The following is a 14,355-nucleotide window of genomic DNA, read 5'->3' as shown; positions in this document are numbered from 1 at the left end:
GAGAGATATGTTAGAAAAGCGGTCAAATCGTGTTAAATGCCTGAGTTAATTATATCATACCGTGATTTTGGTTGATTTTGTACTTTTAGCAGAATGTATAACATGATGTTATATCTATGGTTTATAGATTGACGGATAGTTGGGGTGAACTATCTAGATACTGGAGGATATCCAGGAACTGTAGTGCTGGATTTTAGCACTAGTGACCTGATGTCTTGTCACTTATGAATTATTGTACAATAATAGCTATTAGATGAGTATCGAGAATGCTCTAGTCGAGGTATTGTACAGTGAGTACTGCGGATTTCCTCTGAATGGGAATGATATTACGGTGATATCTGAGATTGAAGTTGATGAAAGCAGAAATCTTATAAAGAAAATGAAGCTGATTCAGAAAAGGATGAACACCAGCTTCGAATAAACCAACTTAATATGCCGACGTCGGATAGTGACAATTGGTATTTGAAGCCGAAGATTGAGTAAATCCTTGACTGAGATAAACAGATTTGATAACAGCTGATGATATGGATTTGGTATGAGCTGTTGATTGGTATATACGGAAGTTGTATATCCAGTATTTGCAAGTAATTTTATCAGAATGGTTTGATAGAATGAATTTTCTGAAGTAACCTCTAGTATACATTTATTCTTTATCTGATTTGATTGCCTCTGATTTCGAGGACGAAATCACATCTTAGAGGGGGAGAAATGTAAGGCCCGAGAATTTGATTACTGTAATCTGAACTGATTTGGGTGTATTTACCGTAATCTGAGATTATTCTGGGATGATTTCTTTATTAATTGAAGTAATTATAGACGGAACGGAGTGGACCGGGAAAGACGAGAAAAGACGTGAATATATGTGCAAAGGTGTGTACTCGCGCACATGCGCGGCTGGAATGCGCGTACATGCGCGAGCATGGCAGAGCAGTTGGCGCATATGCGCCAGATGGAGGCGCGCATATGTGCGAGTTGTGCGGAAAGAGTGGTGCATGACCAGAAGGTCTCGCGCATATGCGCGACTTGTGTGCGCGCATATGCGCGAGTAGTCCTGTAGCCAAAGTTTTGAGACAGAACCTTTGGCACATATGCGCAGAGTTGAGGCGCGCATATGCGCCAGCAGTTGTGAAGCAGCGCATCGAGACCAGTAGGTCTCGCGCAAATGCGCCGGTTGGGGTCGCGCATATGCGCGAGACATGCAGATTGACGAGTCGCCACGTTTCTTGATTCATGCATGTGTATACATAGATATATATATGTAAATGGACGAAATATTTACATTCAGTTATCCGAGGAAGCTTCGGGGAAAAGGCTCTGTCCGTGATTTTCAAAATTGATTTACGAGCGAACCGTCCGTCTGATTTTGAATCCGACTTCAGTACTGTGTTCCTATCAACGCAGGCTACAACTGGACGTAAGTTTTGTTACGTTTAGATACGATTTGAAATTATGATGTTGTCAGAATTGAACAGGAATCATATATGATGTTCTTGACATGTTAGACATCGTAGAATTGAAGTCAGATTAAGGAACAGACTGATTATGGAATTGTTATGAATTTTGGAGTCGATTTGACTGAGATTTCATATCAGATGTGTATTGTTATTGAGATTATGAGTTGAACTGATATCAATTATGAGTTCTGGTATTATATCTGTTATGTTGGGACTGACGAGATTATTGAGACTGTATTTTTATGCAGTCAAAACATCAGTAAATTGATATTGATCAGATTTGGTATTGGTTGAGATTGTATTGTGCTATCATATGTCGATTGGCATTGATCAAATTATGTTTTGATTTGAGTGTTAATCAGAACAGGTTTTGAACTGAGTTATATACTGATATTGTATTTATTCGATTGTCATTATCAGATTGGGTATGAACAGAGTTGACTTCGATACTTCGTCTTCGTCAGGGCGAGAAGATAAAGGTATAAATTAATGTTGAGTTGGGATTGCACAACTCGAGTGAGGTTTGGCTCGAGTTTCCCTAAATCACATACTTTACCTTATTGCATTGATTGGATTGATATACTTGTTCTCTTGATTGATAGATAGCAGGTATTAGAAGAGTATCTTGGGACAGAAGTGCCTGATAATGGTGGTATCGCCACGGGCACATTGCACGATGTCACAAGATAGTGTATTGGCGATAGTGCCAAAGTCTGTCACCGGATGTTTGGCTATCGATGTGGATAGAATTATAACTTCTTCTATTACTGATGATCGATATTATATCGATGTGGAAAGAATCGGAGCTTCTTCTATTACTGGTGATCGGTACCATACCGATGTGGATAGAATCATAACTTCTTCTATTACTGGTGATCGATATTATATCGATGTGGATAGAATCGGAGTTCTTTCTATTACTGGTGATCGATACTATACCGATGTGGATAGAATACGAGCTTCTTCTATTACTGGTGATCGATACCATATCGATGTGGATAGAATTGGTATTTCTTATATTACTCGTGATCGATACCCTATCGACGTGGATAGAACTGGAGTCTTTTCTATTACTGTTGGTCGATATGGGAATGCTAACTTCTGGAAACCGGGATCCCTAGACTAGGATTGAGTCTAGTCTTAAATGTGAAGTCATGAGTCTAATTGACAGTTATATTGATTCATGTTGATTATGTTCCTGAATATGGTACATATTGATTTATGTTCCTGATGATGGTACATGTTTAGAATAGGATTTATTCTTGATATGGATTTATATTCTGATTGAATACATGTTAGACATATCCGTTATATGCTTTTATATTGTTTTTATGATTGCATGTATACATGATTTATACTGAGAATGTAATTCTCACCGGAGTTATCCGGTTGTTGTCTTGATTGTATGTGTGCATGGCAACAGGTGGGATAGGATCAGGGTCAAGAAGAGAAAGTGGCTGGACTAGATAGCGTGGAGATCCGGGCTTCGAAGCAACTTAGGATTCAGCACTGAGATATAGTTGAACCCAGTTGAATTCTTGTAGATAATACAAGATTTGTATAATTATGTTTAATATGTAATTTGAATTAAATTACATTGCGTTTCTGCTTTGTATTTTAAAAAAAAAAATTTAGACCCTGTTTATTATAATTGTTTGAATTATTCCTAAAGACGATTAAGGAATGAATTAGCGTCCGGGTCCCCGTATCATCCCTTCAAGCATCTAAGCCTGCATGTCTGGGGATGGACGAGGAGAAGTGACCCTCTCCCCATCCCGATCTTCTCTGTCCTCTTCACCTACTCCACCTGCAACCATACGTCTGGGAGGCATACTATTCCAAAATTTCCCCAACACGTAAACCCAATATGCATGAACATCATATCAATACCATAAGATGCACGTAATTTGAACTTAAAACATGTACTTGCTGAAATAATGACTTAACGCTTACTACATGAATTAATTTAAAACCTTAAAACTTACAGATTTGAGGTGTGACTTCGTGAATTTCTCGCAACTGGCAGTAGGCATAACCCTTTACAAGAACACGGCTCTGATATCAACTTTAACGTACCGTACTTTTAAAATATTTTAAAATTTGCAGAAAAATAAAAATTTTCTTAAATAAGAAATAAACCTTTAAATTCCGATTTAAAATAAAATGTTCATCCAAAAATAATCGCAGTAAAAGATCACGAATAGAGTTGGCTAAAACTACTTGTTTAATCAACGTAAACACATCTCAAGAAAATCAGAGTATCAAAAACGTCATGCATAGAATCTTAAAACATGGGCGGTCCTCGGGTTTAGCCTCTTGCGCAGACCGAGCCGGCTCATTTGTCCCCACCCCTCGTCTCCTCATACTCGACCTCACCTGCATCAATGAAGTCTAGTGACTCTAAAGACTCAACGAGTATAAACTGGAGATAAAAAGTAATACGTAATAAAACCACATGCAACTTAAAAGTAGAACGTACATACATAAACTTGAATGTACTAACATAAACATAGACGTGTCATCATCATAAAAATTTTCATAAACATTCTTGCATCACATCTTTGAACATGCATAACATCATCATTTTATGTTGAGATATGTTTCAAAGCAAGTAACGCATACATAATTGCGCTCGATCAGACTAAACCACGGTACTCGAATGGCAGGGAAAATCCACTACCACCTTCATGAGATCCCCGGTCATGCTTTACCGGGTGGATTGGTCCCTGGTCAAGCTTCACTGCTTTCCAATCTTGATCTAAACCCGGTCATGCTTTACCGGGGTAAAGTGGTCCTCGACCACGTTCACCGACTTCCAAACACGTTTATAATTGGTAACAAAACATTTAGCATACCTCAAAAACTTAAATATATTTTCTCTTTTTGCACGTCGAACGTACTTAAATGGCGTTGAGGGATTCGTTGGATCTCGCTTGGGGCCACTACTGCACATACTAATATGAGTTCAAGCACTTATCTTTCATAACTTAGACGTATTGATCATGCTCACCACCAAAAATGACAATTTTATTATGACGTTCTAAATCTCTCGGGACTCGACCTCGTTTAATCATCGTACTAAACCATGACATCGAACCCCAAAACAAATCCCAATATTTTCCCAAACATGGAGGACACAGATCCCGTGCACACATCCGGGTCTGGGTCCGTGTAGACTCTGCAAACTTAACCTACGGATTTAACAAAGGCACGGACGCCGTGTCAGGGTCCGGTTCCGGGTCCGTGTAGACTCTGGAATCTCACACTCCGAAAGAAACAAGGGCACGAACCCCGTGTCAAGGTCCGGCTACGGGTCCGTGTAGACTCTGAAAAATGATACCCAACGAAAATCACTACACTTGTTGCTTAATCCTCCTAACTCGATTGTGCGGACCGTGAATCAACACCTCGAGAGCCATTCTAGAATGCTAAGGCAATGTTTTAAACTCCTAGGACGCCTCAAACCACGATACCAATCATACAACGCAACTAAAACCGTGAACACACTATTTTGACACCAAAATGCTTCCTACGACTTCTAGTGCAACCAAGTGCCTATCGACACGAAACGAAGCACCAAAAATCATCCCAACATCATACCAACAATACTTAATCATACCAGCGATCACCCAATGATTCCCAACGAAGTCTGCAACAAATAAACTTCAAGAACACGTCAAGAACGTATTTTCAGAAAATTACAGTTTGAGCAGTCCCACGGAAACGATCATAACTCATTCGTTTCTTGTCCAAAATTACTAGTTTACTGTCAAATCGAAGGTATCGAAAAATACTACATTTTATATGTTGAAAGCTTTTTCCAGAAAATAGACCGAAAAGTCGCAGTATTTAAAATGACATCAAATTTCGAGTTTTCAGATCTAAAATTGTTTTAAAATCGATCCAATCAATTCTGCTCAAACTTTGTACATACGTGAATTTTTGCACCTAATAAACATAAAAACATGTACTATAATGAGATCGATATATAAACGAAAAGAATATACATGCTTTTTGGTGTTTAAAATTACCGAACCGACGATACCGAAGCGGGAAGGATGCGAGGGTTGATTCGGGACGAACGTGGCATAATTTTCTTGCTACGAAATGGACGAAAATTTCTGGAATAATACAGAGGAGAGGGGCGGCTGCTCTTGCTCTAAGAACCTTAGGTTTTTCTCTCAAAAATTTGAAATGAAAGTGAAGGAAAAATGTGTGTGTGTTGTGTAGGTGTGTGTGTGTTAAAGTGTGTGTGCGCGTGTGTTTTGGTTTAGTCAGGGAAATTTTTTGCTTAATTAGCCAATTATCATGCTAATTAAAATACTAACCCAACTAACAAGTTAATTAAAATATTAACCCCTACTAATCTTAAATAAATTCCCCTAATTTAAAAAAAATGCACAAGTGCTAAATCTTTTAAAAGTTTAAAATCATAAAATCACCTAATAATTAAATTAGGCTTTTAAAAATGATAAAACTAAATAAATAATTTAAAATTCCTCAATCCTACTTAAAATAAAATACCACATTTTAAAATTTTCAAAATCGTCGCCGGTCTCTTTTATTCCATCCCGCGTTGAATAATCACATGAAACAGGAAACTCATGAAAACAATTTAACGTGCATCATATTAACATAAATGATTTAAATTAATGCAATTTCACAAGTTATGCATCACAAATTTAAATTTAAACTTAAATAGATAATTTAACAATTTAAATAAATGCATGGGTTTTACGTGTACTGAATTTGGGCTCTACATTTTTACTCCCACAGTTTTTGACGTTTTTCACTAGGTACGTAAGGTCCAATTAGCAAATTATGATCCCGAATAATATCAGCCAATCATAATTCATAAAAGGCAGTTTCCAATTGCATCTTCATGCAATCTCTACGTAAACTTTTGTCTCACGTTTGATTAGAACCCAATGATATGACGTCGTTCATCTTTACGTGTCAATCCTTACCCATCGATGTTGAACCTTAATGGACGGTCGCAATAAGTTTCCTAAAAAATATGAGCCAAAATCATGGGAGTTCCACGTAGTTCACATCACCATGTCAATCGATGTCACAGCTTTCCGGCGTCTAGGGCCCCCCAATAATATGAGCCGAGCACTGAGCACGGGTAGCGTTGATCATGCATCCATTGTCGATAGAAGATATGGAAATTATAAACACATTTATAATTCCCCTTTTCGGGATTGATATTAATTTTTAATCTTATTGAAAATGAGGTTTTTGTAATTTTGAAAAGGTCTCATCATTAATTTTATTTAAAAGCTCACCCTGCTTGATCGTATGTTTGCCGGATTCATGCAACTTAGTTATTATAATAAGGATAACGCACATATTAATTATATATAATATATAATGCATACAACATAAACAGTAAACCAACAAGGATGATCAATCGCCCCAATACTAATGGCCCGTGTGAACCAAGCACGGGCCTAGGTCCAATCTTAAGAAATGCATGAAATGCAAATGCAAAATTGCATAAGCTTTCAATATTTACATGTCTTCGTTCTTCATAATCATCAAGGCCAACTATCTTCCAATCTTGATCTTCCACTATACTAATATTTACAATTAAAGATCCATGGAAAATAGGGATACATCTCATGAGGAAGGAACGTGATATAAACCAAACTCATTTATAAATTGATAATTGTTACAACCATTCAACATAAAATATTTTAGCATACACTTAGCAAATTGAGCTTGGGCTTTTGATCATCCTTCATGCATAATATCACATATCAGTACACGATCAATTAATTATCACAATATTCAATTGATCTAATATTATATATCTTGATCCAATCACTAACCGTCACGATTATAAATTAAATAAACAAAGTAAACAAACTCCTTTGTTTGCTTTATAATTAATTTATTTACAATCGAATTTCTTGTAAATAAAAATTTATTATAAATAATTAAAGTATAACTTCAATTATTTATTTTATGAGAAAACATATACATATTTTTTAGATTGAAACTTAAGGGACCAAATGGACATTTTTCAAAAAAGTTATTTTAATTTTTTTAAAGGTTAGGGGTGTTTCGGGTAGCCCCATGGGATGCTCTTGCTTCCCAAAATGGGAAGCCAAAATGGGAAGCAACCATGCGCCGAAACAACCCCCAAACCCGGCCTGTCGATTCGTTGTGTCGATTTCCCATGCGGTTAGAAATAGGTTCTCGATATAATATCATGTATTGGCTACACAAAAGTGACCTAAGCTCTGATATCACTTGAAAGGGATTGGTTATGGGTGCCCGGAATGTGCAACCGAAGTTTTAAAATTGCATTTACAAGAGCAAAAAACGAGCACCCCTCACTAGTGTGTACCAAATACAAAAAACACATACATATGATGTTTTAGTGTTTTACCTATCAATCACAATGATTGATGATGGTTCCTACTAAGTTATTAAACAACTTAGCACTTCAATGGTAGAAAAATCTACAAACTTTCCTTGAGCACACCTTGCTCAAAATCAAGTCCACCACCAACAAGCTAGAACCACCTTACACTTACACTAGAAAATGTAAGACATTTTCATTGAGAAATATGCTATCAATTCATCAAAATGAAGAAGAAAATTTTTGAAAATAATTTGGAATGTTTCGGCCAAGTGGTAGAGAAAAGAGGGGGAAGTCTTCTCTTGGTTCTTGCAAAAGGTGTTGTGTATTCCAAAGGCATGCTGACCTTTAATTTAAAAAGTTGACTCCCAAACTTTCACCTCCCTAGCATGTTATTTGGTCTTGTAACATTTACAAAGCCCATTGATTATTATTTTAATATCTCAAACACATTTGAGATCAATTAAATTTTACTTGAATTTATTCAAGCTTTATTTCCATTTGGGATCTACAAGACCACAATTATTTAAATAACTCAAAACTTGAATTAATTTAATTATTTGGGCTCTACTAGATCTACTAGTATTTAATTAATTCAATACTTGTATTTATTTAATTAAGTCCATAAGAATGTTTATGAAAATCAAAATTTTCAAATACATTATTTATTTGGCCAACTTTTAATTTAGGACATTTCTACAAATTAAAAGTAACATTCCCCGTATAGAAGTCACATTTCTAATTTTCATTGTGCTTGTAAACTTCTTTATAAGTCATTCAATACATTGAACTAAATTCCTTGTCAACGGAATCTAGAAAGCTAGTGTTTGTGTGGCCCTCAATGGTTCATTGATACAAATAACAGTGAGTTCAAATCTCAATGTGATTTAGGACTAAACATGTCCTTATATGAACATTACCCCAATTGCTCCAATCTTAATTATCAACTCGTTGACAATAAGAACGTCAGAACTCAAGTCTGATAGTACCCAACCAATCATGTTAAACTCCTAGCAGCATCACTTACATGATTTCCTAGGTATCAAATGAGAGTTCCTGCAAGAACCATTCCATTATGGTTAAACGCATACAGTACGGTCGCTTCATCTCATATATCCCGACCGACTCGAATACTATTGGTGTATATAGAGTTGTCAAAGAATCGATACTCTGTGTCATGTCGTAGTTGCATCGATGGTGTAATCTAAGAAACACCTTTCTTAAATATCACCAACACCTTGATCAGAGATCTCAAACTACATACACATGATATCACATAGGATATCCATACCCGAAGGTAAGGGGTGAATCTCCGAATACAATGCATTGACTCCTATATGTTTTGACAAAACACTCAACCTTTTCACCTGATGACCCCATAACAAGTCAAAGCTCAATGCTAGCATATAAAGTGACATTGTTTACCCGGGTCATAAGGAATAATGTTGTGCAACCATAAACTAGGACGTTTCCACTCGATAAGTGAGAACCATTTCGAAAGTCTTTATGGAGGGTTGTTCAGTGAACTCTACAAGGAGCACTTATCTGCATGATCGGACATCGCAATGTCCCCTACCAATGAAACATGATACTCACATCGCAGATACTAGTCTCAAACTCGAGCGGCCTTTCTCCTTCTTAGTAGCGGCTGAATCGACTAGGAACTATTCATAATATATAATATTTGAAATATGAGTTTCATGATACTCATCATATGAGCATCTCATATTCTTTCCACAATTTGTATATTCAAGGACTTTATAAATGCAACAAGCATGGGTATACAGATAAATATGTCTCAAAAAAATAATTTCAAATATTATTAAAATCAAGATTGTTTATACATAGAGTTTCAATGTGAACCCTCGGCTAACACTTGGCTCGACGGGGACCTACTCTAACAAATACGCGATTCATGAGATCCATGAGGATCGCCAGATAATTAGTCAGTCTAAACGACATCACTAAAAACTGATAATGCCCATAACGCATTCTGAAAGATGTCTTATGCACATCCGCCTCTTTTTCTCTCAGCTGGTGATATCCAGACCGAAGATCTATCTTTGAAAATACCGAAGCTCCTTGTAGTTGATCAAACAAATCCTCGATTCGAGGTATTGGATACTTATTCTTCATTTTCACCCTATTCAGCTCCCTATAATCGATACACATTCTCATACTCGATATGGTACCTTAGAGATCGGCATAGTACCAGGCATCAACTCAAATAAGTTATTCCACCTCTCTCTCGGGTGGGATGCCAGAAACATCGTCAGGGAACACATCGGAAAGACTTTGACAACTTCCACATCTTCAATTGATCGACTGCCAATGTCAAGTATGGTTATAATACTAGCAAGAAACCTTGACAGCCTCTCTAGATTAGCATTTTGGCATGAATTGATGAAATAATGTGTGGCATTTGATTATTCTACGCTGCCTTGAAGATGAATGCTTTCCCCTAGGGCGCTCGAATAGATACAAACCTTCGCTAAAAATTGATAGTAGCTTCATTCAGTGTGAGCCAATCCATGCCGAAATAATGTCGAACTCGGGCATTGGCAATACAATAAGGTCTGATCGAACGACATTTCTCTGAAATTTGAGCTCAACATCCTTAACCATGCTTGTAGAGACCATATGTTCACCAGAAGGCACTGTAACTCTGAATCCCGACTTTACGTCCACTGGTAAGATTTCCAATCATTTCACGAAGGATTAAGATATATGAAAGAATATGTAGCTCCAGAATCTAGCAAAGCGTATGTAGCTACGCCCGCTAACAAAATTCTTCCTGTAATAAGCGTAGTGTCTGGCTCCGCATGCTCAACATGCATCACGTAAGCCCTTCCAGTCACAGGCTGCTTATACTTTGGTCAATTCAGAAGCCTTATGCCCCATTTATCCGCACCTAAAGCACTTTTAAGTGCCCCACATGCACTTGACATAGTGATGGCGATTGCACTCCTTACAGAGTGGCCTCTCCTTAGTCTTCACAGCGTTTTCTTTAGGTGGTTGTCCTTGTGGTTATTCTGTCCTTGCCACTTCGGTGGTCTCGTAAACAGCTTTTTCTTCTACTGAATTGATTGTTGGGCACAGTTTTTCTTACGCTGAATCTCCCAGTCAATGTCCTTCAGAGACTGCTCGGCTCGAAAGGCTTTAGCAACATCAACAGTATAGTATATGGGATCAGTCAACATCACATCTCGACGCATCGTCGGCCTCAAAACATCCAAGAAATGTCGTAGCTTCTCCGCAACATCATTTGCAATCAGAGGCACAAAATGACAGCCCCTATCAAACTTCTGAACAAACTCAGCAGAAGACAAATTCCCCTGGCGGAGACTCATAAACTCTCTCTTCAACATCGAACGAACGTCGATAGTGAAATACTTAACATAGAATACCCTCTTAAGCCCTGCCAAGACAAAGTCGCCAGATTCACTCCTCGCTCCGCTCCCTCCCACCATATGGAATGTAGAGCCCAAAATCAGTACACCTAAACTCATACATTTATTCGATTGTTAAATTATTTATTTTAAAATGATTTTAATGATGTATGATTTGCATTATTTTAAATTATTACATGTTTATTTGATGCATGTTAAAATGTTTTATTGAGTTTTATGTTTCATGCGAATATTCGATGCGGGATCGGGAAAAGAGACCCGTGACGATTTAGACGATTTAGGAATAATGTTGTATTTTATTTCAAGTCAAAAAAAATTATTATTTTAAATGATTAATGAAATTGTATCATTTTAAAGCTTAATTTAATTTATTAGATGAATTAAGATATTTTAAGCATTTTATGTTTAATTTTCAAAAATTAGGTGTTAATTCTTTAATTTATGGTTTATCATTTTTATAAATTTTGTGGGCTTAATTATTTTGCCTAATTAGTAGTTTAGCCATTTAATTAATTTAATTAAATGTTTAAAGAAAAAAATCCTTTAAACTCACGCACACACACAAACACACACTCACACATTATAACACACACTCATCGACACACACACACACACACACTCTTTGTGATTTTCATGTTGAAAGGAAAAACTAGGGTTCTTGAGTCCTCCAGCAGTTAACCCCTTTCCCCTATGATTTTTCAGCAGCCTCACGTTTGATTAGTAGCAAGAAACGTGCCACAAGTCGTTCCAGATCGGTTCTCGCATCTCCTCGCTTTGATATTCGTCGTATCGTGAGTATAAATCATCAAGGCATGCATAATCTTTTATTTTTCCGCATCGATCTCGTCATAGTATATATTTTGATGCATATTGTGTGTAAAAATTCGTAGATGATATGCAAAGTTTGAGCAATGATAATTGGAAAGATTTTCGAATCCTGCGAATTTTCGATCGGTTTTCAGGAAAAACTTTCAACATATAAGCCATAGCACTTTTTGAAATATTTGAATTGACAATAAATTCATAATATTTAAACAAGAGACGAGTTATTTAAGATCATTCTCGTGTGACTGCTCAAATTGTGATGCTATCAAATGCGTTCTTCATGTTTTCTTGAGGTTTATTGGTTGCAGCTTTGTTGGGAACCGTCAGGTGGTCACTGATACGTTTAGGCATGTCATGTGTTGTGATCAAACGTTATTTGATGTTTCATTTCGGATCGGTAAGGTTTTGGTTACCATAGAAGTCGTAGGGAAGCGAATTTTGCCGAATTTCGGGTTTATGGGATTGTGACGCGTTGTAGTTGCGTGTCATTGTTTGGGGACTTTTGGGGCTGTGGCCATGAGTAAGTAGGTCCAGTAGAGTCCTATGGGTGGTGAGGGAGGTTAGTCCATGGTTGGTTCGAAACGGTTTGACGAGGCTTAGAGTTTGGAACAATAGTCATTTTTGGGAAAATGTTTCGCAGGTCTAGCGCCGTGGCGCTAGCTCTTCCGTGCTTGTTGCATCGCAGTGCCACATTGCACGGCGCCTAGGCACTAGTCTGGGGATTTTTGAGCTACTAGTTAGGTAGTATTGGTCTATGTCTTCCATTAGTTGGGAAATGTTCGTACTCCATATCAAGATTGTTTCGGAGTTCGATGTCATGGTTTAGTATGATATGATTAAACAAGGTCAAGTCCCGAGTGGTCTAGAAATGCATAAGTTATTTAACTACTTTGGTAGTAAGTACGATTGGTACGGTTAAAATATTGAATTTAAGTTGCATGATTAATGTGTTAGTATGTGCAGCAGTAACCCAAGCGAGATCTAATGAAGCCCTCAACGCTACGTAAGTATGTTCGATGTGCAAAAAAAAATGATTTTATGTTTTCGAGGTATGTGAATTTTCTTGTGACCAATTATGTTACATGTTTGGAAGCCGGAGAACGTGTTTGGGGACCTCTCGAACCCCGGTAAAGCATGACCGGGTTTTGATCAGGATAGGGATGTGGTAAAGCATAACTAGGGACCAATCTACATGGTAAAGCATGACCAGGGATATTATGTATGTGGGAGTGGACGTTTGGTCGAAAGGCTGTGATGATCCCTGCTAGCTCTGTACTGTGGTTGAGTCTGATCAGGCGCATTATTTTATGGGTCACTTGCTTTGAAACATATCTCAACGCAAAATGATGATGTTTATGCATGTTTAAGTATGTACGATGCAACACGTTTATGAAATGATGACAAGTCTATATTTAATCAAGTATGTTTAGAGTTTAAGTTTGTATGTGCTACTTTGTAATGCATGTGGTTTTATTATGTATTACTTTCTATTCTCAGATTATATATGTGTCTTTAAACTCACTAGACTTTATCGATGCTTGTGAGGACGAGTACGAGTAAGAGGAGGCGAGAGGTCGGGACCAGTGAGTTGGCTCGGACTATGAGGAGGCCTAACCCGAGGACTGCTTAAATTTTCTAGAATTTTATGCATGTTAAATTTATTTACTCTGATTTTAAGGAAAATTACTTCATGTTGTTTAAACAAGTACTTTTTGCAAGATCGTTTTGATTGTGACATTGATAACACTGAAATAATTTGTACTCATTTATATTTAAAATATTTAGTCAATAATTTTATTTATATTGCATTTTGAAATGTTATTACTTATTTAAAAAAAATTTTTATTTTCCGCAAATTTTACGTAATTTTAAAGTATGGTACGTTACAATTGGTATAAGAGCTGTGTTTTTGTGAAGGGTTATGCCTACTGCCGGTTGCGAGAAGCTCAAGAAGTCACGCCTCAAGTCCGTAAGCTTTAATGTTTTAAAATTCTTTCATGTAGTAAGCATCAAGGTCACTTTTTCAACATGTACATGTTTAAGTTCGATTTACGTTCATCTTATGATATGGATATTATATTCTTGCATGTTGGTTTACGTGTTGGGTAAATTTTCGAACATTATGCCTCCTAGACATATGATCGCACGTGAAGCAAGTGAAGAGGATAGAGAGGCTCGAGATGGGGAGAGGGCCACTCCTCCTCATTCATCGCCAGATATGCAGGCACAGATGCTTGCAGGGATGACACAGTTCTTCGCACAGTTTGCGGGGAACAATGCTGGAGTAGATACGGGA

This window comes from Primulina tabacum, chromosome 12, assembly GCF_025594145.1.
Source record: "Primulina tabacum isolate GXHZ01 chromosome 12, ASM2559414v2, whole genome shotgun sequence".
Taxonomy (NCBI): domain Eukaryota; kingdom Viridiplantae; phylum Streptophyta; class Magnoliopsida; order Lamiales; family Gesneriaceae; genus Primulina; species Primulina tabacum.
Note: the sequence above shows the minus strand (reverse complement) of the source record.